At 50.5% G+C, this 14,473-nt stretch overlaps 1 protein-coding gene across 1 annotated transcript in view; it reads right to left on the minus strand.

The window, feature by feature from the left end:
* The window catches only part of ELAVL1 (ELAV like RNA binding protein 1), a 215,259-nt gene that overhangs the window by 68,687 nt on the left and 132,099 nt on the right, over nucleotides 1-14,473 (minus strand). The window lies entirely within an intron of this gene.

Raw genomic sequence — 14,473 nt, forward strand, 5'->3', positions numbered from 1 at the left:
TGCACCAGCACTGGCCAGCTCCATCAACATTCCGAAAAGTGGGTGGCGCTTCGTTGGGAAGCTGTGATGCGCATTTGACAAATTAATTATGTAACTAATTTTGTCAGAGATGTATGCCATTAACTAAATGGAGGTAGTTTCCGGGCACTGGTATATGATAAAACACCAAAAAGTGACACCATTCCAAAAACTGCACCCCTCAGGATACTCAAAACCACATTCAAGAAGGTTATTAACCCTTCAGGTGCTTCACAGTAACTAAAGCAATGTGGAAGGAAAAAATGAACAATTTACAACAAAATTGTTAATTTAGCTTTAAATATTGAATATTCACAAGGGTAACAGGATTAAATGAATCTCCAAAATTTGTTGGGCAATTTATTCTGAGCACGCAGATACGTCATATGTGGCGAAAAAACACTGTTTGGGCGCACGGCAGGCCTCGAAAGGGAAGGAGCGTCATTTGACTTTTTGAACAGAAAATTAGCTGGAATTGTTAGCTGCACCATGTTACGTTTGGAGAACCCCTGAGGTGCCGAAACAGTGAAGCTCCCCCACATGTGACCCCATTTTGGAAACTAGACCCCTCATGGAATTTATCTAGATGTTTATTGAGCTCTTTGAACCTCTGGGGACTTCAAAAAAAATTAACAAAGTTGAGCTGTGAAAATAAAAAAAAAAAAAAAATTATACCACGAAATTGTTACTTCAACCAGGTAGCTTTATTTTTCACAAGGGTATCAGGAAAACTGCACCATAAAATGTATGGTGTAATTTCTCCTGAGTACACAGATACCTCATATGTGGTGGAAATCAAATGTTTGGGTGCACAGCAGGGCTCGGAATGCAATGAGCGTCATTTGACTTTTCAAATGCAAAATTGTCTGGGATAATTAGCGTATTCCATGTTGTGTTTGGAGACCCCCTGAGGTGCCGAAACAGTGGAGCTCCCCCACTTATGACCCCATATTGGAAACCTGAGCCCCATGGCATAAAAAAAAAATCAGGGTGCACGCACGGATGTTCTACATAAAGGGCGGGGGGGGGGGGGGGAGACTAGGTGGGATGGAAAAAAGAAGTCCTGTCCAAAGTCGAGTACGACTGCAGGACGATTGCTGATCAGGTACCTAATTGTTCAAGTTTTGTCTTTTTTTTTTATTTGTGGTGCTCAAAAAAAAAAAAAGCAAAAACTCGGGCAACAATTACGTACCTGATCAGCCAATCACATAGCTGATCAGCATTTGGCGGCAAGCAGGTGGGGGAGGAGGGAAGGGGGGGGGGGGGGGAGATGCGATTGGGGATAGTTAGAAAAGAGCCACGAACAATACCTACAGGATGGATCAGAACAGCGGCAGATGGGGGGAGGCAGATGGGTGGGCAGCAGATGGGTGGGCAGCAGATGGGGGAGCAGTGGCATATAAAAGGGAGCATCTGTGAATGTGAGACGGCGGCTGGGATAGGGTGGCGGCGGATGGGACAGAGCGCAGTGGATGCAGGAGCGGCGGAGGATGAGGGGGAAGGGGGGGATGGGGGGAAAGGGGAGTGGGAGGTGAGATTGGGGATAGCTACCTTACAGGATGGATCTAGGCAGCAGCATCACAGGACATGAAGAAGGCAGCAGATCGGGGAGAGTGATAGGCGGGAGAGGGAGCCCACGCGACGGGGGCGGCGGGAGAGGGAGCCCACGCGACGGGGGCAGCGGGAGAGGGAGCCCACGCGACGGGGGCGGCGGGAGAGGGAGTCCACGCGACGGGGGCGGCGGGAGAGGGAGCCCACGCGACGCGGGCGGCGGGAGAGGGAGCCCACGCGACGGGGGCGGCGGGAGAGGGAGCCCACGCGACGGGGGCGACGGGAGAGGGAGCCCACGCGACGGGGGCGACGGGAGAGGGAGCCCACGCGACGGGGGCGACGGGAGAGGGAGCCCACGCGACGGGGGCGACGGGAGAGGGAGCCCACGCGACGGGGGCGACGGGAGAGGGAGCCCACGCGACGGGAGAGGGAGCCCACGCGACGGGGGCGACGGGAGAGGGAGCCCACGCGACGGGGGCGACGGGAGAGGGAGCCCACGCGACGGGGGCGACGGGAGAGGGAGCCCACGCGACGGGGGCGACGGGAGAGGGAGCCCACGCGACGGGGGCGACGGGAGAGGGAGCCCACGCGACGGGGGCGACGGGAGAGGGAGCCCACGCGACGGGGGCGACGGGAGAGGGAGCCCACGCGACGGGGGCGACGGGAGAGGGAGCCCACGCGACGGGGGCGACGGGTGAGGGAGCGCACGCGACGGGTGAGGGAGCGCACGCGACGGGTGAGGGAGCGCACGCGACGGGTGAGGGAGCGCACGCGACGGGTGAGGGAGCGCACGCGACGGGGGCGACGGGTGAGGGAGCGCACGCGACGGGGGCGACGGGTGAGGGAGCGCAGGCGACGGGGGCGACGGGTGAGGGAGCGCAGGCGACGGGGGCGACGGGTGAGGGAGCGCACGCGACGGGGGCGACGGGTGAGGGAGCGCACGCGACGGGGGCGACGGGTGAGGGAGCGCACGCGACGGGGGCGACGGGTGAGGGAGCGCACGCGACGGGGGCGACGGGTGAGGGAGCGCACGCGACGGGGGCGACGGGTGAGGGGTGAGGGAGCGCACACGACGGGGGCGACGGGTGAGGGAGCGCACACGAAGGGGGCGACGGGTGAGGGAGCGCACACGACGGGGGCGACGGGTGAGGGAGCGCCCATGACGGGGGCGACAGGTGAGGGATGCGGGCAGCAGATCGGGGTGAGCGGTGGCAGATGGAGAGGGCAGCGGCGGCGGATCGGGAAGCTTTTCGCCGGTTTGATACAGTACAATGGCAGCGCGGCAACTTCCAGGTCCCATGCTCCGGTCACATAACAGCATGGGACCGGAGCTTGTCGCCCTGCCATTGCACTGTATACACTCACTGTACTGGCGTGCTGCAGAACCGACAAGTGAAGCTGAGGGGGGCGGTCACCGGCAACAGGTCCACTGTGATTGGAGAGATCGGTCACAAGGCCGATCTCGCCAATCAGAGCTAGTGGAGCTGGGGGAGGGTGATCCAGTGAGGTCACCCAGCTTCAGCCAATGGCCAGTGCTACAGCTGCACTGGTCAGGGCTGGATTTCAATGTTTCAACGACTTTCAATGGCTGTAACATTACAGTGGCTGTGATTGGCTGAGCGACGTTAGTCAGCCAATCACAGCCTCCGTAGGTCGGGGGAGGAGACACCACCCCTCCTGAGGTCAGGTACAGGTCCCCTCCTCCCCGAATCTGCGGTTTGTGCGAACCGATCGCAGTTACAGGGGGCTCCAGTGCCGCGATTTCGCCATGACGGAAAGATCCGTCATTGGTCTTTAAGTACCAGGGCACCATGACGGATCTTTCCGTCCATAGTCGTGAAGGGGTTAAAGAGGTGCACATCTCAAATTCAGTCCATCTTACTCCAGAGCGCACTCTATCAAGACTGCCTTCGGCTATGTGCCCACGTGTGTGCGCTCTCCACAGCAGCGTAACGTCACTTCATGTCCGCTTCAGAGCGCAGCTGAAAGGCTCCGTTCTGAAACTTTTGTGACTGCAGAATTCGTGGGCTCTGGATGCTGCCTCTCCCTATAGACAGAATGGAGACAGCAGCATGCAAATCGCTGCGTTCTAAAACGCCACATGGGCATGGATTTTGCACAAACTTCATAGATTGTGCAGGGGACGCAGGACGCATGCAGTTATGCTGCGGTGCAAATCGCAGCATAACTGCATGCAATATGCACACGTGGGCACAGTCTTACACTTGGTGAATTGGGGCCTAGTTACTGATTTTACCTAATGGACAATCTCACTCAAAAGATAAGAGTGAAGCAGTGGAGATACAAGTCTCAGTAGTCTAGGCTTAAGGGTATATGTGCACGCTGCGGAGTTGGGGGTTTTTTGCGTTTTTTTGGTGCAGTTTTGTTGTCAGCATGTTCTTACTTTACTTCCCAGCAATGTGACAATACAGATTTAAGCAGCATGTTCACCTATCACTAGCGTGACTGTCACAATGCTCTTGCGGCCTCTAATTTTTCTTTCGGGGACACTCAGACTCATACATATTCACTGCTGCCACTCATTAAAGGGGTTATCCGGCTTATTTTGAACCTTTTTTTTATTATTTCCCTATTGGACTACATTGGGGCAGCTAAGTAGATAGTGACCACTTTCCATGCCCTGCTGTCAGCCCCTCTCCCCCGGCTCAGAGGGGTCATGTAACATCTCCTGCAACGATTTTGCTGCTTCCGGTCATTTAATGTCAACATGAGCAGGACCATGTTGACATGCAAATCTGGGAACAGCATGTTGCCGCCCTACTGGGCGGGTACAGTGCGTGGAGTACCCGCCCCCCTTCCCTGCACCCTTCCACACATTCCCCTGCACCTGTACTGTTCCCGCAACCTCATCCGGCACTGATGTGGGGTCCGTGACCTGGGGGAGGGGCCTGGCGGCGGCTGCCCACGGTGTCACGGCTAGCACCGGGCCCCTTGCTCAGGATCGCACATTCAAATGTATCGGCATCACAGATGCCGATACATTTGAAAGCACTGATGAGAGGGAGCGCAGAGCTGCTTTTCATCACTGCCCGTGCAGTCTGTGTCCCGCTCCCTGCCAGCCCCGCAGCTGCTTGCACTGCAGTATCAGCAGCTTCTCACACTGCAGTGCGGGCAGCCGCGGGGATGACGAGCACTGCTATCAGGAAGTTAGATGAGATCATTACCTGCTGTGACGATCTCCTGCACTCCTGACGTCAGTGCTGTCACTGCCTTCTATGCCCGCCGCGTTCTCACATCAAGTCTCACGGGCGGCCCGAGACTGTCACTAGCGGTGACGTTACGGGCTCCCGCGATACTGCTGAGAACGCAGTGGGCATAGAAGTCAGTGACAGCGCAGACGTCAGGAGTGCAGGAGATCGTCACAACAGGTAATGAGCTCATCTAAACCTCCTCTGACAGCAGCGCTCGTCATCCCCTGCAGTGACCTAGGCTGACCTATTGATGTTAGCTCAGGTCACTGCACTACTCTTCCAGAAAATGGGGAACATTCTGTTCTTCATTGACTGGGACATTGACTATGGTATGGTTCGTCGTAGGACCCCCTTATTGGATTACGCCGGACCCGGATATGATTGTTCTTTTCAATAAATTGGTCTAAGAGGGAATGTGTTGGGGAGTGTTTTTCTTAAATAAAACTTTTTGTTGTCCATTGTTTTGGGGTTTTTTTTTATTACTGACTGGGTAGTGATGTCGGGTATCTGATAAACGCTTGTCATCACAAATCCCAGGGCTTGATGCCGAGTGACACTACACATATGGCATCAACCCCATTTATTACCCTGTTTGCCACCGCACCAGGGCAATGGGATGAGTAGGGGCAAAGCGCCAGGATTGGCACATCTAATGGATGCACCACTTCTGGGGAAGCTGTACCCTTTTATTTTTAGGCTGGGGAGTGTCCAATAACTGTCGACCTCCCTAGTCTGAGAATACCTGACCACAGCTGTCTGCTTTACCTTGGCTGGTGATCCAAATTGGGGGGGGACCCAGTGTTTGTTTTAAATTATTTATTTAATTTAAATTAACAGTGTGACGTGCCCTCTGTTTTGGATTACCAGCCAAGGTGAAGCTGCCATCTGTGGATTGCAGGCTGCAGCCGTCTGCTTTACCCTAGCTGGCTACAAAAGATATGGGGGACCCCACGTCTTTTTTTTTTAATTACTTATTTTTTGGCTAAATACAAGGCTAAGCACCCTTTAGTGCCACATGAAAGTCACTAAAGGGTGCCAGCTTAGAATATGCAGGGGGGTAGGACATTATATATGTCTTTATCATCTATCTTCTATCTATCCCTCTCTGTCTCTATATCTATCTATCCATCTCTATATCTACTCATCTATTTAATCTTTCTTGCTGCTTCCGTTTTTTTGCAGTCCGCAAAGAAAACGGAAGGCACACGGACGTATATACAGAACGGATGTCACACTGATGCCACATGGATGCATCCGTGAAAAAAAACGCACCGCTTCTTGCGGACTGCAAAAACGGAATGGTCATGTGAATGTAGCCTACATGTGTTCCCTATGGGGATAGGGGTCGGTACAGAACGATGGTTGGGGGGGGGGGTCAGTACAGAGCGCAGTGTGTGTGTGTGTGTGTGTGTGTGTGTGTGTGTGTGTGTGTGTGTGTGTGTGTGTGTGTGTGTGTGTAGGGTTGCAGAGCCAGATGTGGGGCTGTTATTTCCAATGCTAGAGTGATAACAGGTCAGGTGCTGGGGCAGTACAGTCATGGCCAAACGTTTTGAAAATGCTACAAATATTAATTTTTACAAAGTCTACTGCTTAAGTTTTTCTAATGGCAATTTGCATATACTCCAGAATGTCATAAAGAGTGATCAGCTTAACAGCAATTACTTGCAAAGTCAATATTGGCTAAGAAAATGAACTTTAACCCCCAAAACACATTTCAACAGCATTGCATTCCTGCCTTAAAAGGAGCAGCTAACATTGTTTTAGTGATTGTTCCATTAACACAGGTGTGGGTGTTGATGAGGACAGGGCTGGCGATCAGTCATGATTAAGTAAGAATGACACCACTGGACACTTTAAAAGGAGGATGGTGCTTAGTATCATTGTTTCTCTTCAGTTAACCATGGTTATCTCTAAAGAAACATGTGCACCCATCATTGCTCTGCACAAAAATGGCCTAACAGGGAAGAGTATCGCAGCTACAAAGATTGCACCTCAGTCAACAATCTATTGCATCATCAAGAACTTCAAGGAGAGAGCTTCCATTGTTGCCAAAAAGGCTCCAGGGTGCCCAAGAAGGACCAGCAAACGCCAGGACCGTATCTTAAAACTGTTTCAGCTGCGGGATCGGACTACCAGCAGTGCCGAGCTAGCTCAGCAATGGCAGCAGACTGGTGTGAGTGCTTCTGCACGCACTGTGAGGCGGAGACTGCTTGAGCAAGGCCTGGTTTCAAGGAAGGCAGCAAAGAAGCCACTTCTCTCCAGAAAAAACATCAGGGACCGACTGATATTCTGCAAAAGGTACAGGGAGTGGACTGCTGAGGACTGGGGTAAAGTCATTTTCTCAGATGAATCCCCTTTTCGATTGTTTGGGACATCTGGAAAACAGCTTAGGAGAAGAAGAGGTGAGCGCTACCACCAGTCTTGTCTCATGCCAACTGTTAAGCATCCTGAAACTATTCATGTGTGGGGTTGCTTCTCAGCCAAGGGAATCGGCTCACTCACAGTCTTGCCTAAAAACACAGCCATGAATAAAGAATGGTACCAGAATGTCCTCCAAGAGCAACTTCTCAACTGTCCAAGAGCAGTTTGGCACCCAACAATGCCTTTTCCAGCATGATGGAGCACCCTGCCATAAAGCAAAGGTGATCACTAAATGGCTCATGGAACAAAACAGAGATTTTGGGTCCATGGCCTGGAAACTCCCCAGATCTTAATCCCATTGAGAACTTGTGGGCAATCATCAAGAGACGGGTGGACAAACAAAAACCAACAAATTCTGGCAAAATGCAAGCATTGCTTATGCCATAATGGACAGCTATCAGTCAGGATTTGGTCCAGAAGTTGATTGAGAGCATGCCAGGGAGAATTGCAGAGGTCCTGAAGAAGAATGGTCAACACTGCAAATATTGACTTGCTGCATTAACTCATTCTGTCAATATAACCTTTTGGTACTCATAATATGATTGCAATTATATTTCTGTATGTGATGTAAACATCAGACAAACACAATTAAAAACCAGAGGGCAACAGATCATGTGAAAATATAATTTTGGTGTCATTCTCAAAACTTTTGGCCATGACTGTAGAGAGGTTGTTCTCTAGCCTTAAAATGATTAGGTCAGATTTGAGGCCATCTATGAAGGAGGATCTGATGGAGGCAATTCTATTTCTTACAACAAATTCATAGACTGCATAAATGTTATGTAGTATGTTTTTGTTGAAAACTGTTCTTTGCCATTTATAGTTTATTACATAGTGTTATTATATACTAATTTTATATATATACTAGCTGTACTACCCGGCTTTGCCCGAGTTAATAACTGCGGTTAACAAAATAGAATGTATTAACATTCCTGGGATAGAATGTATAAATAGAATATATTAACGCCCGGGATAGTAACTGTCTGGTTCTCTCCCATTCTCAGTCTCCCCCTCTGTATATAGCTCTCTGGTCTCTATCTTTGTCTCTCTTTCCCTGTCTCTCTCTCTTTGTCACTTTCCCTGTCTGTCTGTTTCCCTGTCTGTTTCCCTGTGTCTGTCTCTGTCTCTTAACCTGTCTCTCTTTTCCTGTCAGTCTGTCTCTTTGTCTGTCTTTGTGTCTGTCTCGTCCCCTGTGTGTCTCTTTCCCTGGCTGCATTGTGACACGCCAACATTCCATATAAGGGCTTGGCTGTGCATTCTTCTTAAGTTCTGGCTGCACTGTGGCTCCCAGCTCCATTCGCTTTAATGGAGGCATGTTTTTTGGTGAATAACTGTAAAGAGCGGGGTTAAAATTTCCCCTCAAAACATAGCCTATGACGCTCTCGGGGTCCAGAAGTGTGAGTGTGCAAAATTTTGTGGCTGTAGCTGCGACGGTGCAGATGCCAATCCCGGACATACACACATACACACACATTCAGCTTTATATATATTAGATATATTTATATGTATATACAATCTATATTATAGTGTATTACATATTTACAATTTATTACAGTTGTGTTCTAAAGTTTTATTCCAATAAGTATATTTTATGTTCTAAATATCTTGATTATTGTATCACAAAAATGATTAATGTCGGATGTTCACATTGTACTACAATATATTTTTCACCTAAATATAAGCAATATTGTGGGAGTCTGAGTCAGGAGTCATAGAGTCAGAGTCAGTACAAGGGAAATTGAGGCGTCCTAGTCGCAGGTTTGGCTCACCAACGGCCACAGCCCTGGGCACGTAGGCAGGAATTCTAGCCTTACAGACCTTGCTGCTGGTACATTGACCGAAAAGTTATTTTCAGGGCTAATTCAAATCTATTCTATTCTATAATACTCTTCTTTGCTGCAATTCGTGTAGTGTAGGGAGAACTGGTGGGCAAGGGACAGTATTAGAGGCATGTAGACTGGGATTCTAGCCTTCCAGACCTTACTGTTGCTACGTTAACCCAAAAGTCCAGTTCAGGGCTAATACAAAACTATTCTATTTTCTAATAAAAATGTTCTTAGCTGCAATTAGTGTAGGGAGAGCTGGTGGAGAAGGGATGGTGTATTGCAGACATGTGTATGTAGGGATTCTAGCCTTACAGACCTTGCTGCTGCTATGTAAAAAAAAAATCTACGCTATTCTCTAATATTACTGTTCTTAGCTGCATTTAGTGTAAGGCAAGCTGCTGGACAAGGAATAGTGTATTAGAGACATGTAGGCAGAGGTTCTAGCCTTACAGACCTTGCTGATGCTATGTAATTAGCCATACTATTCTCTAATACTGTTCTTCGCTGCATTTAGTGTAGGGCAAACTGTTGACGAAGGGCAGTGTATTAGATGCATGTAGGCAGGGATTCTAACCTTAGGGGTACTTCTCACATAGCGAGATCGCTGCCGAGTCACAGGTTTTGTGACGCACCAGTGACCTCATCAGCAATCTCGCTGTGTGTGACACTAAGCAGCGACCTGGCCCTTGATGTGAGATTGCTGATCGTTACACACTGCTCTGGTTTATTTTTTGCTCATTGCTCTCCGGCTGTTAAGCACACATCGCTGTGTTTGACAGCGAGAGAGCAACGATCTAAATGTGCAGGGAGCCGGCGTCTGGAAGCTGCGGACGCTGGTAACCATGGTAAACATTGGGTAACCAAGTGAAGCGCTTTGCTTGGTTACCCGATATTTACCTAGGTTACTAGCGTACGCCGCTCTCAGGCTGCCAGTCCTGGCTCCCTGCACACATAGCCAGAGTACACATCGGGTAAGTAAGCAAAGCTGTTTCCTTAGTAACCCGATGTGTACTCTGGCTACGAGTGCAGGGATCCAGCGCTAAGCGGTGTGCGCTGGTAACCAAGGCATTTTGCTTAGTTACCCGATATTTACTTTAGTTACCAAGCGCAGCATCGCATCCACGCGTAGCTGGTGGCTGGTCACTGGTGAGATCTGCCTGATTGACAGCTCACCAGCGACCATGTAGCGACGCACCAGCGATCCTGACCAGGTCATATCGTGGTCGGAATCGCTGGTACGTCGTTTAGTGAGACGGTACCCTTACAGACCTTGCTGCTGCTATGTTCACTTAAAAGTCCTTTTCAAGGCTAATTCTAATCTATTCTCTAATAATACCGCTCGTAGCTGCAATTAGTGTAAAGAGAGCTGGTGGAAAAGAGATAGTGTAATGAAGGTATTTAGGCAGGGATTTTAGCCTTAAAGCCCAGTCACACACAACGACTTACCAGTGATCCCGAAAACGATGCGACCTGATAGGGATCGCAGGTAAGTCGCTGGGAGGTCGCAGGTGAGATGTCACACAGTCAGATCTTACCAGCGATGCAGGAACAATACAGGTCGCAGTAGCGACCTGTATAACGATTTCAGCAGTCACTGTGACCCTGTCACACAGCGTCAAACACAGCGATGTGTCCTGCCCGGCAGGACATCGCCTTTGAAGAAAATGGCCTGGACCATTGTGCAACGACTAGAGATCTCACATCAGGGGCCTGATCGCTGGTAGGTGTCACACATAACGAGATCGCTAACGGGATCGCCACTGCGTCACGGAAACAGTGACTCATCTGCGATCTCGCTAGCTATCTCGTTATGTGTGACGGTACCTTTACAGTCCTTGCTTCTGCAACCATTTACATCTATTCTATTTCCTATTAACACCAGTGTAGCTGCATGTGTCGCGGGCGGCGGGGCGCTGCGCTCGCTAACGCTCGGGTCCGGCGCTGCTTCTGCTCGGTGGCTCAAGCGGTGGGCCAGATCCGGGGACTCGAGCGGCGCGCCTCGCCCGTGAGTTAAAGGGGTGGTTTGGGTTTGGGGATGTAGTCCGTGACACCACCCACGGGTTGTGGTGAGGTTGGGCACCACCGCTGCTGGTGACGGGGATCCCGGGAGCGATGGTAGGGAGCAGCTGGGATGTTGTTTTCCCCCTCCGTGGGTAGAGGGTTGGCGGTCCCGGGGCCCGGTGAGGTGACTGGGTCGCCTGGACTGCGCAGCGCGGTGCCGGATGGCACAGTTGTACTCAGCCACAAATGTACGCAAAGTCTCTGGTAAACCAAACGGCTGGATGGACGGGTCCCGCAGCCGGCTGCTGTGGCTTCTCCCGGACGGTTGGTGATGGCTGCCTTTTCATGCACCTTAGTGTTTGTTTGGCTCCGGTGGCTTCCCACCGGTAACCCGCTCCCCAGCGTATATATGTGCCGGAGGAGCCCTTTTGCCCGCAGGCTCTGGCCCTTGGAATCCTAGCTTTGGCGGTAGCTGTATTTCCTTTTGCTGGTCGGACAGTTGCCTTCTATCGGGTCTTGGCTGCTAGGAAACCCCTGGGGTTCCGGTCACTAACGGATTTGACCTTTTCGGCGGCTCCAAGCCTGGTCGGGGTCCGCAGGCCCAGCCTGTGTGTGCTGGCTTCCCTTCGCTCCCTGGTTCGGTACCGGCGGGCCACCGCCTGACCCCGGTCCTACGGTTCCGCGTTGATTCGCCTCTCCTGCAGACGGCCACCACCATCTGCCAACCTTGCTCTTAGTGCCCGGGCCACACACCCGGACTTGGTCAGTTTACTCCTCCACCACTACTTCACTCCTCACACTTGCACTTCCCTAACTGATCTGACATCCTTTTCCCGCCTCCAGGACTGTGAACTCCTCAGTGGGTGGAGCCAACCGCCTGGCTCCATCCCACCTGGTGTGGACATCAGCCCCTGGAGGGAGGCAACAAGGATTTTGTGTCTGGCTGATGTGCCTGTCTCGGGGTGGGGGTGTGTGTGTTGCAGTACCTGTGACGACCTGGGTAGTCCAGGGCACCACACATGCAGTGTAGGGATATCAGCTGGAGGAGGGATAGTTCTGGATTAGAGGCATATAGGCAGGGTATATTGCATTACAGTCCTTCTACAGGTATACTGCTGCTGCAACCTAACTGCGTTGGTCAGGGTACAGGTGATGTTAAGGGACAGGAGCTGGTTTAAGGTGAGGATGGCACACTGGGAAATGGTGGCTGTGGACAGAGTACCGTGGGACAACCTCAGCCATAAGGTTGTGGAAAGTCTCAGTCTCCACCTGGTACACATGCAAGGCTTTCTTGATAAATTGTGAGCAGCGATCATTTAAGTAGACACAGAAGAGGGATGGTTACGCTTATTATGTAGTCTGAGCAATCAACCAAGATGGTGAGCAGCGCTAACTTTAGTAGAGCCTCAAAGATGTCAGACATCCATGCTCATTCATCGTTTATGTGCAGACGATGTCCGGAATACCGACGGTCCTGGCACTTGCAATCGTTGATGCAGCACTTAACTGCCAGACTAGTGGCAGCTGTAGCTGACTTGCGAAAATAATCACACTTGTGGCCTAATTCACAAGTAACTTAGGCAAATCTGGGTAGGTTTTCAGAACATGCTGAACCACTTAGTTGAGCACATGGGCTAAGCATAATACATGTGCGAGCTTGCCAAGCTTCAGAGTCACCACTAATTTAATACTATTATCACACTTGACCATACCTGTACGTAGATTTATCGGCGTGAGCCACAGATCTGTCTGGTCTGTTATACCTTTCAACAACTCTGTGGTGATGTGCTGTTTGTCACCAAATTAGTTATAGGAGAGCTTGCGGCTGCTTCACCGAGGCAATGCTGCAGTGGTTACAGTATAGCACCTATTCACAAAAAGATAGCTATTTTCATGAGTTATAAAGACATTTTTATTAAGGTTCATTAAAGAATAACAGAGTTTGTATAAGGGAGTGTACACAAGAGGGCAGCACATGCCAAGAGAAGGAGAATGAGAACAGGGAGATATATAACAATGCTTGATTCAGTATACTAGTTACCGTATATACTATTTTTATATATAAAAGGTTACTGTGGCCCTTCACATGAAAAGAGGTGGTCCACTACACAGCATAGTGGCCACACATCGATGTAAAGCACATGAAGAAGGCTTTTCTCAAATACCTTGTGTAGTCAATTGTGTCTCTGAGCGATGCTATTGTGGTCCGCTCATCCCCCTCACGTGACCTCCCCCGGGCTCCGTGGCTTCTCAGATCCAGCGAGGTCATGTCAACTCCCAGTTGACCCAACATCAAAGAGGCAGGACCCAGTGACTGGACTGTGGGCGGAGTTTTACCACTAGTCACAGCTCAGCATCTCTCCTGCGTGCGGAGCTCTGCAATGAAGGAAAGAGCATGCGCACAAGATGTTGGGCTGTGACAGCATTGCCAGGCTGGCGGCAGCTGTAGCTGTCTTGCAAAAATGGGCGCATAAGCGGCATATTACACAAGTAGCTCAGGCAAATCTGGGTGGTTTTTCATAAGCTGTTGAACCACTAAGTTGAGCATGTCGACCAGGCATGGTACGTCTGAGCTTGCCAAGATAGAGAGCCACTACCAGGTTACGGCTGTTATCACACATGACCATGTCTCGTTGTAGATTAAGCGTCGAGAGTATGTTTAGTCTGTTATACCTTTCAACAACTCTGCGGTAGTGTGCGGTTTGTCACCTAAACAAATTATTTTAAAGCAGAGCCTGTTGCGGCTTCACTGAGGAAGTGGTGCAGAGCTTACAGCTTGCAACTGATATGAACAATGTGCTTGGAGATGACAATTTTAAGTATGAAAAGGAGGAGGGGATGCATTAACTTCTGTAGGAAGGGGAGGAAATCCCAATGGAACTAGGGCTTAATACATCAGCCTTGATAGTGTACAGGTGCCAGGGTACGACTCTGTCCCGGTTACGACATTCACACAGTGTGCGATCCTGGCCACAAATACTTGTCCACGTGGTGGTTGTTAAGTGGACCTTCCCAATAACAGTGCTGGTCAGGACACGGGTGATATTATCGGACAAGTGCTGGTGCAAGGTGGGGATGATACATAGGGAAAAATAATGGGAGGCTGGCAAAGGAGTACTGAGTGATAGCGGCAATGAAGTTGCAGAAAGATTAAGTGTCCAAAAGCCTAAACCCCAAATTTCCAGGTCAAGTAGTCTGGAAATGTGTCTGTTTAGTGTTTCAGTCTGTGGATGGGTGTGTGGCTGGGTGTGTGGCTGTGTGTTTGCATTTGTGTTCCAAGGCCTAAGCTGGTGTAGCTGGATGGCTAAAAGCTGCCCTGGAACAAACAGACAACATTGCTGATTGTGCTTGCAAATGTGCAAGAACAGATGCAGGGCGGAAGGCATCTGTGCCTGCATCCTGGACACGGAAATGAAGCAGTGGTGTCACCCAAAGATGTGGACA

The sequence above is a fragment of the Anomaloglossus baeobatrachus genome, chromosome 1 (assembly GCF_048569485.1).
Source record: "Anomaloglossus baeobatrachus isolate aAnoBae1 chromosome 1, aAnoBae1.hap1, whole genome shotgun sequence".
Classification (NCBI taxonomy): Eukaryota; Metazoa; Chordata; class Amphibia; order Anura; family Aromobatidae; genus Anomaloglossus; species Anomaloglossus baeobatrachus.